This window comes from Nycticebus coucang, chromosome 14, assembly GCF_027406575.1.
Source record: "Nycticebus coucang isolate mNycCou1 chromosome 14, mNycCou1.pri, whole genome shotgun sequence".
NCBI classification, from domain to species: Eukaryota; Metazoa; Chordata; class Mammalia; order Primates; family Lorisidae; genus Nycticebus; species Nycticebus coucang.
In genome coordinates this window covers 82968965-82986965 of record NC_069793.1, presented here as the reverse complement: position 1 = coordinate 82986965, position 18001 = coordinate 82968965, and positions in this window count along the sequence as shown.

Genomic DNA, 18001 nt, shown 5'->3' with positions numbered 1-18001 from the left:
AATAGCCAAAACATTACTCAGCAATAAAAACAAAGGAGGACGAATCACGCTACCAGACCTGAGAAGGTACTATAAATTGATAGTGATCAAAACAGCATAGTGCTGGCACAAAAACAGAGAAGTAGATGTCTGGAACAAAATAGAGAACCAAGAGATGAATCCAGCTACTTACCGTTATTTGATCTTTGACAAGCCAATTAAAAACATTCAATGGGGAAAAGATTCCCTATTTAACAAATGGTGCTGGGTAAACTGGATGGCAACCTGTAGAAGATTGAAACTGGGCCCACACCTTTCACCATTAACTAAGATAGACTCTCACTGGATAAAACATTTAAACTTAAGACATGAAACTATAAAAATACTTGAAGAAAGTGTAAGGAAAACTCTTGAAGGAATCGGCCTGGGTGAATATTTTATGAGGAGGAATTCCCAGGCAATTGGAGCAGTATCAAAAATACACTACTGGGACCTGATCAAACCAAAAAGCTTCTGTACAGCCAAGAACATAGTAAGTAAAGCAAGCAGACAGCCCTCAGAATGGGAGAAAATATTTGCAGGTTATACCTCTGATAAAGATCAATAACCAGAATCCACAGAGAACTCAAATGTATTAGCAAGAAAAGAACATGTGACCCCATCTTAGGGTGGGCAAGGGACTTGAAGAGAAACTTGTCTAAAGAAGACAGATGCAGAATCTACAAACACATGAAAAAAAGCTCATCATCCTTAATCATCAGAGAAATGCAAATCAAAACTACTTTGTTATATTACCTAACCCCAGGAAGAGTAGCCCACATAACAAAATCCCAAAACCAGAGATGGTGGCGTGATGTGGAGAAAAGGGCACACTTCTACATTGCTGGTGCGAATGCACACTAATACGTTCCTTCTGGAAGGACGTTTGGAGAATACTTAGAGACCTAAAAATAGACCTGCCATTCGATCTTATAATTCCTTTACTAGGTTTATACCCAGAAGACCAAAACCCAGAAGACCAAAAGTCACAATATAACAAAGACATTTGTACCAGAATGTTTATTGCAGCCCAATTCATAATTTCTAAGTCACGGAAGAAGCCCAATTGCCCATCGACCCACGATGGACTAGCAAATTGTGGTACATGTATACCATGGAATATTATGCAGCCTTAAAGAAAGATGGAGACTTTACCTCTTTCCTGTTTACGTGGATGGAGCTGGAACATATTCTTCTTAGTAAAGTATCTCAGGAGTGGAAGAAAAAGTATCCAATGTACTCAGCTTTACTATGAAGCTAAATTATAGCTTTCACATGAAAGCTATAACCCAACTATAGCACAAGACTATGGGGAAAGGGCTAAGGAAGGGGAAGGGAGGGGGGAGGTTTTGGTGGAGGGAGTGTAATGGTTGGGGCCAAAGCTACAGTGCATCTTAGAATGGGTACAGGCAAAACTTACTAAAGGCAGAATACAAATGCCTACATACAGTAACTAAGAAAATGCCATGAAGGCTACGTTGAACAGTTTGATGAGAATATTTCAGATTGTATATGAAACCTGCACATTGTACCCCTTGATTGCACTAATGTATACAGCTATGATTTAACAATAAAAATAAATTAATTAAAAAATAAAACATAAAAAAAAATTAAGAATGCATTGTTTGTGGGATTTTCATTTATTTTTATAACTCAAATGTTGAGAAAACCAGGTTAGGGTGAAGAGTGGATAATCTCACCAATCCCGCATAAAACACATTCATGAGTCAACTCATGTTAAGACCCAAAAATCCTTTCCTTTCTTTCACTTTACTTTACTTTACTTTACTTTACTTTACTTTATTACTTTACTTTAATTTACCTTCCCTTCCCTTCCCTTCCCTTCCCTACTCTTCCCTTCCCTTCCCTTCCCTCCCCTCTCCTCCCTTTCCTTTCCCTTCCCTTCTTTTCCCTCCCCTCCCCTCCCCTTCATTTCCTTTTCTTTCCTTTGCTACTCCAGGCTAGAGTGGTGTGGCATCATAATTCACAGCAACCTCAAACTTGCTGGGTTCAAGCAATCCTCTTGCGTCAGCCTCTCAAGTAGTTGGGATTACAGACACCCACCACATTGCCCAGCTAGTTTTTCTATTCTTTTCAGCAGAAACAGGGTCTCACTACTACTCAGACTGGTCTCAAATTACTGAGCTCAAGTGATTGTCCCACCTTGGACTTCCCAAGTGCTAGGACTGCAGGTGTGAGTCACCACACCCATCCCAAAGAACCATTTCTTTTTTTTTTTATTGTTGGAGATTCATTGAGGGTACAATAAGCCAAGTTATGCTGATTGCATTTGTTAGGTAAAGTCCGTCTTGCAATCATGTCTTGCCCCAGAAGGTGTGGCATGCACCACACCTGCCCCCTCCCCTGCCCCTCCCTCCTTCCTTCTCTCTGCTTTTCCTTCCCACCATAACCTTAATTGTCATTAATTTGTCTGCATATCAAAATGGAGTACATAGGATTCATGCTTCTCCCTTCTTGTGATGCTTTACTAAGAATAATGTCTTCCACTTCCATCCAGGTTAATACGAAGGATGTAAAGTCTCCATTTTTTTTAATAGCTGAATAGTATTCCATGGTATACATATACCACAGCTTGTTAATCCATTCCTGGGTTGGTGGGCATTTAGGCTGTTTCCACGTTTTGGCGATTGTAAATTGAGCTGCAATAAACAGTCTAGTACAAGTGTCCATATGATAAGAGGATTTTTTTCCTTCTGGGTAGATGTTCAGTAATGGGATTGCAGAATCAAATGGGAAGTCTAGCTTGAGTGCCTTGAGGTTTCTCCATACTTCTTTCCAGAAAGGTTATACTAGTTTGCAATCCCATCAGCAGTGTAAAAGTGTTCCTTTCTCTCCACATCCACACCAGCATCTGCAGTTTTGAGATTTTTTGATGTGGGCCATTCTCACTGGGCTTAGATGGTATCTCAGGGTTGTTTTGATTTGCATTTCTCTAATATATAGGGATGATGAACATTTTTTCATATGTTTGTTAGCCATTCATCTTTAGAGAAGGTTAGCCATAAAGAAGACATGTTAGCCATGTCTTCTTTAGAGAAGGTTCTATTCATGTCTCTTACCCATTGATATATGGGATTGTTGGCTTTTTTCATGTGGATCAATTTGAGTTCTCTATAGATCCTAGTTATCAAGCTTTTGTCTGATTGAAAATATGCAAATATTCTTTCCCATTGTGTAGGTTGTCTATTTTATTTGGTTGTTGTCTCCTTAGCTGTACAGAAGCTTTTGAGTTTAATGAAGTCCCATTTGTTTATTTTTGTTGTTGTTGCAATTGCCATGGCAGTCTTCTTCATGAAGCCTTTCCCCAGGCCAATATCTTCCAGTGTTTTTCCTATGCTTTCTTTGAGGATTTTTATTGTTTCATGCCTTAAATTTAAGTCCTTTATCCATCTTGAATCAAACTTTGTGAGTAGGGAAAGGTGTGGGTCCAGTTTCAGTCTTTTACATGTAGACATCCAGTTCTCCCAACACCATTTATTGAATAGGGAGTCTTTCCCCCAAAGTATGTTTTTGTTTGGTTTATCAAAGATTAGGTGGTTGTAAGATGTTAGCTTCATTTCCTAGTTTTCTATTCAATTCCAAGTGTCTATGTCTCTATTTTTGTGCCAGTACCATGCTTTCTTGACCACTATGGCTTAGAAAAAGCATTTGATAGAATTCAGCATCTTTTTCTAATTAGAACACTGAAGAGTATAGGCATAGGTGGCACATTTCTAAAACTGATTGAAGCTATCTATGACAAACCCACAGCTAATATTTTACTAAGTAGAGTAAAACTGAAAGCTTTTCCTCTTAGAACTGGAAGGAGACAAGGTTTTCCTCTGTCACCTTTACTATTCAACATAGTGCTAGAAGTTCCAGCCAATACAATTAGGCAAGACAAGGAAATAAAGGGAATCCAAATGGGAGCAGAGGAGGTCAAACTCTCCCTCTTTGCTGATGACATGATCCTATACTTAGAGAAACCCAAAGACTAAACCACAAGACTCCTAGAAGTCATCAAAAAATACAGTAATGTTTCAGGATATAAAATCAATGTCCACAAGTCAGTAGCCTTTGTATACGCCAGTAACAGTGAAGATGAGAAGCTAATTAAGGACGCAACTCCCTTCACCATAGTTTCAAAGAAAATGAAATACCTAAGAATATACCTAACGAAGGAGGTGAAGGACCTCTATGAAGAAAATTATGAAATCCTCAGAAAGGAAATAGCAGAGGATATTAAAAAATGGAAGAACACACCATGCTCATGGATGGGAAGAATCAACATTGTTAAAATGTCTATACTTCCCAAAGCAATCTACCTATTCAATGCCATTCCGATCAAAATACCAACATCGTACTTTCAAGATTTGGAAAAAATGATTCTGCATTTTGTATGGAACCAGAAAAAAACCTGTATAGCTAAGGCAGTTCTTAGTAATAAAAATAAAGCTGGGGGCATCAGCATACCAGATTTTAGTCTGTACCCAAAAACCATTTCTTTAAACTCATTGGTCTAATAACAATAATAAAGATAATAGTAACAAAAGAGGATGCCTCACCTATTTCTCCTCTATAATAGCTCACATTAGGTCCCAGTATTGGATACAGGTTTCCTTTTTAGAAACTAATGATTGGCAGCTCCACTTAGCACATGTCTTTGTTATTTCTAATACAAACTTTAAAAATAATTGAATGGAGTAGCATAAATGTATTCCATTACAAATAAAGGTAAGGCTGAAAAGGTAAGGATGAGGACAATGTGAGTATGGAATTGAAAGCACTTTGGGAAATGCTACCTCAGTAGGAATATTACTTCCAAAATTTCTGGAAAATGTACATTATTAAACATAATGCAGCAGTCATTAAGACAGGGGCCCTAATACAAGATATGAGACATTTCCACATCAGCTTTTGAGAGTCTGGATTTTCCCAGTTTGGCTGCCCTCATCATGGTTGTATCAATGCTAAGACGTCAACTATCATTCAACTATGTGGAACTAGCTTTGCAATTTCTCCATAGCACAATGTTGTAATCAAACATATTCAAAGTTGGCATTTCAAAGTCATTGTCTTCTCATAGAATAAATGGAATCAGACACTGTCTTGAATATTATGACAGATGGGCTCATCATCTCATTGCAGATGGCAAGAAGATTAGGCTAAACTCTGAAATCTTAAACACTAAAATATGAACATCTATCCAACAGTTAAGAACACTGAAAATGCCCTCTTAGAAAAGTTGATTTGGGGGTGTATTTGTTTAAAACTCAAGATTTCCTTGCTCTGATGCTGTTTAGAGTTTCCTTATAATACCTACATCGTGCTATGGAAAGAGCAGAGACTTGGTGTTAGGCTGAGAGGAGTTTAAATGTAGATATGATGTTTACTAATGTGCAATAAAATACTTTCACTCAGTTTCTGTTTTGTAAATGTCATTTAAGAGCATTTTCCTCATAATATTTGGGGGAGAATTTAATGAGATACCTCATATGAAATATCTCACAAATATGCACTCCGAACAAACACTTTTCTTCACAAATAGTAAAATTATTCTGTATTTTCAGCTGAAGAGAAAATGGTACATGTTTCTCACAAATACATTCTGGATTTTTTTTTTCTTTCTTTCTTTTTTATTTCTCATTAAATCATAGCTGTGTACATTAATGTGATCATGGGGCACCATACACTGGTTTTATAGACCGTTTGACACATTTTCATCACACTGGTTAACATAGCCTTCCTGGCATTTTCTTAGTTATTGTGTTAAGACATTTACATTCTACATTTAGTAAGTTTCACATAAACCCTTGCAAGATACACCGCAGGTGTAATCCCACCAATTGCTCTTCCTCCACCCACCTCTCCCCTCCCTCCCCTCCCTTTCCCCCTTCCCCCTATTCTTAGGTTATAACTGGGTTATAGCTTTCATGTGAAAGCCATAAATTAGTTTCATAGTAGGGCTGAGTACATTGAATACTTTTTCTTCCATTCTTGAGATACTTTACTAAGAAGAATATGTTCCAGCTCCATCCATGTAAACATGAAAGAGGTAGTCTCCATCTTTCTATAAGGCTGCATAATATTCCATGGTGTACATATACCAAAATATATTAACCCATTTGTGGATGGATGGGCACTTGGGCTTTTTCCATGACTTAGCAATTATGAATTGGGCTGCAATAAACATTCTGATACAAATATCTTTGTTATGATGTGATTTTTGGTCTTCTGGGTATATGCCTAGTAGAGGAATTATAGGATTGAATGGCAGAACTATTTTTAGAACCCTAAGTGTTCTTCAGACATCTTTCCAAAAGGAATGTATTAACTTGCATTCCCACCAGCAGTGTAGAAGTGTTCCCTTTTCTCCACATCCACACCAACATCTCTGGTCTTGGGATTTTGTGATATAGGCTATTCTCACTGGAGTTAGATGATATCTCAAAGTAGTTTTGATTTGCATTTCTCTTATGATTAAAGATGATGAGTATTTTTTCATATGTCTGTAGGCCATGTGCCTGTCTTCTTCAGAGAAGTTTCTCTTCAAGTCCCTGGCCCATCCTGCAATGGGATCACTTGTTCTTTTCTTGCTTATACATTTCAGTTCTCTGTGGACTCTGTTATTAAACCTTTGTCGGAGACATAACCTGCAATATCTTCTCCCATTCTGAGGGCTGTTTGCTTGCTTTACTTACTGTGTTCTTGGCTGTGCAGAAGCTTTTTAGTTTGGTCATGTCCCAGTAGTGTATTTTTGAAGCTGCTTCAATTGCCCGGGGGGGTCCTCCTCTAAAATACTCACCCAGACCAATTTCTTCAAGGGTTTTCCCTGCACACTCCTCTAGTATTTTTATAGTTTCATGGCTTAATTTTAAACCTTTAATCCAGTGAGAGTCTATCTTATTTAATGGTGAAAGGTGTGGATCCAGTTTCAGTCTTATACAGGTTGCCAGCCAGTTCACCCAGCACCATTTTTTAAATAGGGAATCTTTTCCCCACTGAATGTTTTTAATTGGCTTGTCAAGATCAAATAATGGTAAGTAGCTGGATTCATCTCTTGGTTCTCTATTCTGTTCCAGACATCTACTTCTCTGTTTTTGTGCCAGTACCATGCCATTTTGATCACTATCGATTTGTAGTATAGTTGGAGGTCTTGTACCATGATTCCTCCTGCTTTTTTTTTTATTTCTAAGTAATGTCTTGCCTATTAGAGGTTTTTTCTGATTCCATATAAAATGAAATATTATTTTTTCAAGCTCTTTAAAGTATGACAGTGGAGCTTTAATAGGGATTGCATTAAAATTGTATATTTCTTTGGATAGTTTGGACATTTTCACAATGTTGATTCTTCCCAACCATGAGCATGATATGTTTTACCATTTGTTAACATTTTCAGCTATTTCTTTTCTTAGAGTTTCATACTTATCTTTATAGAGATCTTTCACATCCTTTGTTAGATAAACTCCCAAATATTTCATCTTCTTTGGTACCACTGTGAATGGAATAGAGTCCTTCACTGTTTTTTCAGCTTGACAATTGTTAGTATATATAAAAGCTACCAATTTATGAATGTTGATTTTGTAACCTGAGACACTGCTGTATTCCTTGATCAATTGTAAGAGTTTTCTAGTAGAATCCCTGGTGCTTTCCTGATATACAACCATATCATCTGTGAGGAACAAAAGTTTGATCTCTTCTGACCCTATATGGATACACTTGATCGCCTTTTCTTCCCTAATTGAGATGGCTAAAACTTCCATTACAATGTTAAAGAGCAGTGGAGACAATGGGCTGCCTTGTCTGGTTCCTGATCTGAGTGGAAATGATTTCAATTTAACTCCATTCAATATGATATTGGCTGTGGGTTTGCTGTAGATGGCCTCTATCAGTTTAAGAAATGTCCCTTCTATACCAATTTTCTAAAGTATTCTGATCATGAAGGGATGCTGGATATTATCAAAAGCTTATTCTGCATCAATTGAAAGAATCATATGGTCTTTGTTTTTTAATTTGTTGATGTGCTGAATATACTTATAGATTTAAGGATATTGAACCAGCCTTGAGACCCTGGGATAAAACCGATTTGGTCATGATGTATAATTTGTTTGATGTGTTGCTGGATTCTGTTTGTTAGGATCTTGTTGAATATTTTTGCATCTATATTCATTAGTGACATTGGTCTATAATTTTCTTTTCTTGTTGGGTCTTTTTCTGGTTTGGGGATCAGGGTGATGTTTGCTTCATAGAACGTGTTAGGTATTCTTCCTTCTTTTTCTACATTTTGGAACACTTTGGGTAATATAGGTACTAATTCCTCTTTAATGGTTTGGTAGAATTCTGACCTGAAGCCATCTGGTCCCAGGCTTTTCTTTTTAGGGAGGTTTTGTATGGTTGATGCCATTTCAGAACTTGATATGGACCTGTTCATCATTTCCACTTGATTCTGGCTAATACTTGCAGGGTGATGTGCTTCCAAGTATTGGCCAATTTCCTTCAGATTTTCATATTTCTGAGAATAAAGTTACTTGTAGTATTCATCAAAAATTTTTTGAATTTCTGAGGAGTCTGTTGTTATTTCATCTTGGTTGTTTCTGATTGATGAGATTAGAGATTTTACTCTTTTTTTCCTGGTTAGGTTAGCCAAAGGTTTACCTGTTTTATTGACCTTTTCAAAAAAACAACTTTTTGATTTATTGATCTGTTGTATAATTCTTTTGTTTTCAATTTCATTTAATTGTGCTCTAATTTTGGTTATTTCTTTTCTTCTACTAGGTTTGGGGTTGGAATGTTCTTCCTTTTCCAGTTGCTTGAGATGTCCCATTAAGCTGTGAACTTCTTCTCTTTCCATTCTCTTGAGGAAAGCTTGCAGTGCTATAAATTTACCTCATAGGAGTGCCTTTGTGGTATCCCAGAAGTTCTGGTAATTTGTGTCTTCATTGTCCTTTTGTTCCAAAAATTTGGCTATTTCCTTCTTAATCTCGTCTCTGACCCAGCTATCATTCAGCATAAGGTTATTTAACTTCCATGTTTTTGTATGCGTATGCAGATTCCTGTTGTTACTGAGCTCGAATTTAATTCCTTGGTGGTCCAAGAAGATGCAAGGAATAATTTCTATTCCTTTAAATTTACTGAGGTTAGATTTGTGTCCTAAGATGTGATCGATTTTGGAGTATGTTTCGTGGGCTGATGAGAAGTATGTGTATTTAGTTGTGTTGGGATGAAATGTTCTGTAGATGTCTGCTAAATCCAAATGTTGTATGGTTAGTTTTAAATCTAAAATTTCTTTGCTCATCTTCTTATTGGAGGATCGATCCAACACTGCCAAAGGAGTTGAAATCTACCATTATGGAGCTGGAGGAAATCAAGTTGCTCATGTCTGTTAGAGTTTCTCTTATAAATTGAGGTGCATTCTGGTTGGGTGCATAGATATTAATAATTGAGATCTCATCATATTGAGTATTACCCTTAACAAATATGAAGTGACCATTCTTATCCTTCCTTCCTTTTGTTGGTTTAAAGCCTATTGTATCTGCAAATAAAATTGCAACTCCTGCTTTTTTCTGATTACCATTTGCCTGAAATATGGATGACCATCCTTTCACCCTGAGTCTATATTTGTCTTTTAAGGTAAGATGTGACTCTTGTATGCAACAAATATCTGGCCTGAGTTTTTGTATCCAGTCAGCTAACCTATGCTTCTTTAGAGGACAGTTTAAGCCATTCACATTAATGGAGAATATTGGTAAGTCTGGTAAAATTTGGGGTATTGAATTTTTCAAAAGTCCAGTGGACATTTTTAATCCATTCGCCACCTTGGAAGTTGGAGTTCAATCAAAAGTTTTTGAGTGACTATACTTTTGTGGTAGAGGATTCGCCTGGTCATTATGGAGGATAGGTCTGAGAATATCCTGAAGAGCTGGTTTGGTTATGGCAAATTTTTTCAACATATGAATGTCATTAAAGTATTTAATTTCTCCATCATAAATGAAACTCAGTTTAGCTGGATACTGGATCCAGGGTTCAAAGTTATTTTGCTTTAGGAGACTAATAGTTGATGACCACCCTCTTCTGGCTTGAAAATTGTCAGCAGAGAGATCTGCAGTCATTCTAATATTCTTCCCTTTGTAGGTAATGGATTTCTTTCATCTGGCTGCTTTGAGAATTTTCTCCTTCCTATTAACTTTAGTGAAGTTAATTATGATATGCCTGGGGAATGTCTAATTGGGATTGAATCACGCTGGGGTTCTGAAACCATCTGCTATCTGAATTTCAGAATCTCTAGGCATGTCTGGAAAATTCTCTTTCATAATTTCATGGAGAAGGGCCTCTGTGCCTAGTGAGGCCACTTCATCAGTTTCAGGAATTCCTATGAGGTGGTTATTAGCCTTCTTCAAATTATCCCAGACCTCTCTGAGAGAAGATCCGTTTTTGCTCTCCATTTCTTTTCCTCTTTGAGAGTTTGGGAGCATTCAAAGGCTTTGTCTTCAATATCAGAAATCCTTTCTTCTACTTGCTTCACTCTGTTACTGAGGGATTCTACTGTATTTTTCAGATCTTTGAGGGCTGCAAATTCTTGCCTCAGTGTGTCAAAATCTTTGGTGGTTTTGTCTTTAAATTCATTAAATAATTGAGACAACTTTTGAATTTCTCCTCGAATTTCTAATTTTGACCTTTGAATTGCTGCTCGAATTTCTAATTCTAAATTTTTCTCCATTTTATTAATCTTGCTTGCGATCCAAATTCTGAATTCGATTTCTGACATCTCAGCCAGTTGTTTATGAATAGGATCTTCAGTTAGATCTGCCATATGTTTCTTTGGGGGGGATTTGATCTATTCTGGTTATTCATGTTACCAGAGGTTTTCTACTGATTCTGCCCCATGATTGTTTTATACCATTTTATTTTTCCCCTGGAGCTTTGTCAGGGACCCATACAGTGCTATGGCCTTAGAAACTGGGGCCCTGTTTGGTGTGGTGGAGCTCAGAGGTTCTTTCTTGTTTTCAGTGAAACAGTTACTCTGGGTTAAAGTCTCTGCTGTGGAAAAATACCAGCAATTAAGTCACCCTTCCCCCCACAGGCAATAATTGGAAAAGGAAAATCTAACCTTCCTACAACCACACACCCAGGGCACCACTTGAATAGTTCTCGGGCAATAGGCTCAGTTCAAAAGGTCCCAATCAATTGTCTCAGAAGCACCTGTCTCAGTTGGGAGAGTTTAAAAGGTCTCTGGCAACTGGATCACAGGGGTCTGGTGACTACTCTGATATGGCTTGCTCCAGTGCTGCGTGGAGTCAGGAGGAACCACCCAGCAAATAGATTAGTCTGGGAAAGTTGATGCCTCCTTCCCCACCTTGGACCTCGGTTACACACAGTCACTGATAGTCCTGCAGGGCTTTGACTCAGTTGCCTGTAGTGAGTAGATACTCCAGGGGTTTGCACCTGCCTGAATCACAAGGAAATCTATTTCTATTCAGCCAGGTCACTGTGCTCTGCCTCTATCTAGCAGGGGGAGGTGAGGCCTGACAATCTCGGGCACTTGATGGAGGCTGAGGGGTGTTCACTCAGTTCCAGCCTCATCCGATTGATGTTACTGACAGAACAGAAGTACTTTGCAGGAATTTGTTTCTCTCCCTGCTAAATTCCCTTGCAGAAGAGAACTATTTTGAGTTCCCAGAGCCTGTGCCTCAGGCCCTGTCTTTGGTCCTACAGGTTTGTATTCAGTTACCTGTCAGTTCTAGCCTCCAGTCTTCCTTTGTCTATAGGCTGGTGATCCCCTGAGGGCTGGGTGTGTTTTAGGCTCAGTAAAGCGGTCCTCTGTGTCAGCCCTGCCCTGGGAACTTCCTAGGGCTGTGAATGTGTTTCTAGTCCCTGTGCTCCACCCAGGCCGGTACCTCCTCAGGCAGATCCTTTACTCACAGGGCCTGTGTTTCTGTCCCAGATGTGTTCCATGGTGGTTGCCACCTTAGTAGATGCCTGGCCTCCTCTGGTTGCCCAGAAAGATGGGGTTGTGGCTTCAGCATATCCAGGAGTGAGCCCTATTGTTGCTAAAAGATGGCTGCTGCTCTGCGCCTTGGAGCACCTCTACTCTGATGTGGTTCCCTCTCAGCCGACCATCCTCTCCTCACTCCCGTGCCCCAGAGTCAGCACTGACCAGCTGCAGTTTAGGCCCTGTCTACACCCCTTGAGAAATCACCCAAGAATCTGGACTCCTGGGGGATAGGACTCCAGACTTCAGAGTGAGAGTGGAGGGGAGTTCTGGGAGCTCAGAGTTGCAGGTAGAGAATATATACAGTTTTATACAGTTTTATGCCTGGCAGGAGAACACTGTGGCACCCTAGTAGGGGAGGTAGGTCCAGTTTTTAGAGGGTCTCTCCCACGGAGTGTAGTGGGAGGACCCATGAACTCTGCTCATTTGTTTGTGGGACACTCCGAGCCATTCTCATGCAGGAGGGGACTCCCATCCACTTGGTGATGGATTTTGTACCTTTTGTTTGTATCCTTGTGGTCACAGCTCACCTCAGCGGGGTTGATGTGCATTCTTCAACCTTCTCTCTTGGTGCAGCTCAAATCCACCAGGTTACTTGCTAAATTTCTGTCCTTTAACTCTCCTTCTGGATGGGAGCCTCTGTGGAAAGCTGGCTTCAGTCAGCCATCTTGTCTCTGCCCCCTATATTCTGGATTTTTAAGATAAAAATTGTAAATCAACAAACTCTAAGAAACAGAAAACAAATGATAGGATAAATTCATACATAAATATACCAATATGCAAGCATATATGTAAAAGATATACAAAATAATTGTATTATTTATTCAATTCTAAATACAGATTTTAAAACAATTATGCAATCATTTTATTTGATCCTCACTTCCATTGAGCAAGGTAGCATTATTTCAATATAAATAAAATTGAAAAGGTGAAACAAATAATTAGTTGATTTGACCAATGCAAGAAAAGACAAAATCCACCCTGAAAACCACATCTTCTGACTCCTGACCCAGCTCTGGATGGAAAGGATCCTGGGAGCTTTTTCAGCCACAGTCTCTGCTTTCCATGATTGCTCTTTTCCAATATCTTGCAATGTACATTGTTGTTTACATTCTCATCATCCATACCCCCTTCCATCCACCAGCAGTACCAAAGCTCTCACTGAGGAAATTGTTAACCACATACTCTCAGCCACTTGATGTGTGTTCTATTGACATCTACAGTCAGATCCAGGAGAGGAGTAAAACTCACTAAAGACAATTCATGTGTTTAATATCCCTAACTTGAAAGACAGATTTTGGAAAGAGGAACAGGAACCAGTCAGAGTCAAAGCAAAGCAAAGTGACTTTTTCTGTGAAAAAGCAGATCTTCCTTTTTTCTTTGAAAACTGATTTTTTCCAGAGAGGATAGTGAACATGTGTCAAGACTGGAATTAGAGCAGCCATTTTGCAATAATTAGGAGGCAGTGGGAGTGACCCAGGGATTACACAAAACTGATGGCAGAACCTAACATTGCAAAAATCAGAAGATCAGGTCCTAGTTGGCATCATTGGTCCTGGATCAGGCTATGTTTGACTTATTTCTAAGCTTTCAGCAATGTTCATTAATAAGTTCCTTTTATTGTTGAAGCCAATTTGAGTTGGATTTTCTTTTCTGGAAACAAGAGATGTGCAAAATGCTGTGGCTAAAATTTTGGCAGTAGGAAATAGATATTTCTTGAGGCCAATATTTAAATCCCTTGGGAAATGTGCCTTTAAAATGGCATTTAAGTTGATTTTGAAAATGGCTTGCTTTTCAAAAATTTGAAAACAATTTTCTAATGAATGCATCTATTATTTCACAGACCTAAAAAGAATTTAGCAAAATCTCTGAGTCAGGTATACAGACAGAAAAAAATATAACACTCGTGATTGATTTTAAGGAGCTTATAAACTGGTTAGGTGGATAAGGCCAGCAAATGTCATACAGTGAAAAGCACTAAACCTTATATGATTATGATAAGTAGCATCGTGGAAATTTGAAAGTCATATATGAATGCAAGTATGAGGCTGATAGAATCAGGAAAATATTCATACAATAGTTGTAAGAAGGAGAGCTCTGACATTGCAACCATAGATGTAAAAGGTAAAGGAGTGTTGACAAAGTTGGCAGATAATAGTAATAAAAATTACTATGTTGGGCCTTTCTGCATATCTTTAAGTTACTACAGGTTGTTTTAATACTTATGTAGTATAGGAAAGGTGAGCTGGGCTAGAACTCAAAAGATACAATGTAATATTTTCTTTTAATATTTACTACTTTTTAAACTTTTATTCTGAAAATGGTTATAGATTCACAGGAAATCCCATGTATCCTGTCCTCAATTTCCCCCAAGTGTGTACAGTGCCACTCTGTCACATGTATAAATTTGTACAATCATCACTTCAGTCAAGGGACAGAAATATTCTATCACCACTAAGACTTCCCTTATGCCACTCCTCCTACCATCCATAAAACCTGGCAGCTATTAATTTTCTTTCCATCTCTGTAATTTTGTCATTTTAAGAATGTTATTTATAGGGAATCCATTTTATTACTTTTGTTTTCTGTTTATTCATTTCTGTTTTATTTTTCCTGAGTTTCTGTGGATTATTTGAACATCTCCTAGAATTCCATTTTGGCTATATATAGTGTTTGGGGGTATATCTCTTCATATAGCTTTTTTAAGTGGTTGCTTTAGGGATTATACATACATAATTTACCATAGTCTGCTATGTCCATATTTTACCAGCTGTAGTTATTTGCAGAAAACTTGTGTCCCTTTAGCGCCATTACCCTGTTGCATTTATAATATAATTATCTTAAATGTCTCTTTTACTTACATTGATAACTGCATCAAACAGTGTTATAATTGTTGCTTTAACTCTCAGGCATAATTTAGAAAACTCAAGAGAAGGAAAGTCTATTGTATGTACACATACATTTTCACTCTATATTTTTATTCCTTTCTGGTGTTTAAAAATATCTTATTTTATCTTTTTTCCTGTTTTTTTTTCCTGTTTGTGACAGACTTTCTTAGTTTTTCTTCATCTGAGAATTTCTTCATTTTTTTTTTATTTCTGAAGAATATTCTTCCTGGATATAGAAACCCAGGTTGACAGTTCTTTTCTCTTAGAAGTGGGAAAAATGTATCATTTACTTCCAGCCTCTATTATTTCTGCTGTTATTTGAGTAATTTTTCCTATAGGTGGTCATTTCTTTCTTGCTATGCTCAATACTTTTTCTTTGCCTTTAGTTTTTAGAATTTCATTATATCATATCATTGACTTCTTGAGGTTTATCCTGTTTGAGAGTCACTTAGCTTCTTGAATCTTTAAATATGTGTCTTTTGCCAAATTTGAGAGATTTTTAGCTATTTCTTAAAATTATATTTTAGCTCTATTCTTTTTCACCTCTCCTCTGTGACTCTACTTATCTTTTGTTATAATCCCACAGTTTCCTGAAATTCTGTATGTTTTAAAGTCTATTGTCTCTCTGGTTTTCAGCTTGGGTAATTCTATTATTCTATATTCACTTCCCTGATCTTTTCCTCTGCCCTCATTATTCTTCTGTTTAGCTATCTACTGACTCTTCTATTGTGGCTTCAGCTCCTCATTTCCCACCAATATAATTTAGATTCCAATTCTTGTATACAACTCCTTTAAAATAAAATCTGTCTTCAGTGTACCTATCCAGTACCATTTCTTTCCTCTCTGTGCTTAATTACTTTTCATTCTTGCCTCTCAGACAGTTCACTATTCCCTTAGCATATTAGGCACATTTATAACTCTCTGACTTTCTTTGCTCATGTTGTAAACTCTTACTATATCTCCTTATCCCTTTCTTCTCTCTTTTATAGCTCTTTTCAACTTTACAATATAGTACTTATTGAATATTCTTTTCTTTTGAGAATTTTCTCCCAACTCTTTAGGCAAAACTTAATCTATTATGCACCCATTGAAGCTGATACATTACTGTTTTACTACTACATGACATAAATCCCCAAATATTGCTAGCTGCAAATATGAGATAAAGTATGGAATGTATACAGATAAGAACCTGCTCATGAGTTAGAGACATAAAAAATAACCAAAAAAAGTCAATATCATATACCAACAAACAAACATGCATGATGTGCTGTAGTAACACAAAAAAGATGAATCCTAGAGATGACATGTTTGCAGAGCGTTGAAGGAATTATTTGTTGACATGATTGTATTCCCCCACTTGAGCAAAAATTCTTTATAGTACTATCTTCATAAACTCTGAATGATACACAGCCAAGTCTAATAAGGCACTGATAAATGTTTATGTGTTGAATGAATGATTGACCTAATAAAAAAATAGATTTCTTATCAGGCATATTGCCAAACAAATGCTGATAGGTCAAATGAATCAATGTTTATTATCTTTGACAAGCTCTCTTTACTGACAAGTAAAGATATAATCAATCAAGAAAATAAAAAAAGAAGTTATTCAAATTAAAACAATGCTGTATGATTTGATATTAACCCAATCTCCTATGTATTCACACTGGGGGAGATTATCTATAGACAAACTACATTACAATGTGGGAGAAGTCTTGGAATGGAGGTATTTGCCATCACACATGATGTTTTAAGGCAGCATAATACTACATAAAAAGAAAATGACTGGGAAAAAGTCTTCAAGTCAAAATTCTGCTCTCATATTTGTTTATCATGTGATTTTATTTCACCTGTAAAACCATTATTTGTTCAGCTTGAAAGTAAGAACAATGATAATTTACTCCAGTTCTACTAAGGGGATCAAATGAAACAATGTTTGGAAGTACATATTTCAATGGTTAGCACATGGTAGTTATTCAATTAATTTTCATTAATGCCTTAATCATTTCTTTTTTCATAATTCTGAGAATTTCTTACTTGATTTTAGAGGAAAACATAAAACAGTTCCAGATTTATAATGGTTTGTCTTATGATCACTTTTAGACTTTTAAATGGTACAAAAGTGATTTGTATTCTTCAGAAACTGTACTTCAAATTTTGATTATTTCCTAGGTTAGTGATATATGGTATCGTTTTTCACTTTCATTATAATATTTAATAAATTACGTAAGATATTCAACATTTTATTATAAAATAGGCTTTATGGTGGTTTTGCTCAACTGTAGGCTAATGTATACGTTCCAAGCATGTTTAAGGTAGGCTAAGCTAAGTTAAAATGTTTAGTAGATTAAGTGTATTAAATGCATTTTAAACTTATGATATTTTCAACTTGCAATGGGTTTGTCAGGACATAATTCCATCACAAGTCAAGGAGCATCTTTATAGGTGTTTACATGCAACCCCAATCACTGTCTTTGGATACCAGCAGCCAATGAAAGGCTTTAAAGAGGAAGGAGAGACTATAATCTCATTAATTAGGACTACCTGTAGCAGTGGGCTAGGCTGTATGCAAGACCACAGGGAAGGGTCAGAATCAAGCCTGCACTCTACTCATCGAGTTGCCAGGCTGCTTCCACTCAGAGCCGAGTAGCTTGTGTGAATGTGCCTTGGTGGTAGCTTAGTCCTGTTATATCACCTAGGTTCCAGATGGTGGACTGTGGTAAAATAAGATGACAAATCTCTTGACTGAATTGAGGCCGAATTCTATGAACAAGTTTTTTCTATTATTTAAACAAACCGCAAATAGATCTTGGACAGAGATAATTCTCACATATCTTTTATAAGTTTGGGACAAGATTTCAGGTCTCAGTGTATGGTAAATAAGCACAATAGAAAATAGTTATGGACTTGCAAGAGAAAGAGAAAAAAGTTTAAGTATTTGGTCAATTCCAGGGGTCTTCAGACCTATAAAGGAGAATTTGACCCACCATATCCCAGAAGAAAAAGAAATGCCATAATTTTTATTAGTGTCCAAGGAGAGAGGATGGAGATAATTTATACATTTATAGTTTGGATCTCTATTAAACAGTTGTTTATTGGGAGGGTCTTA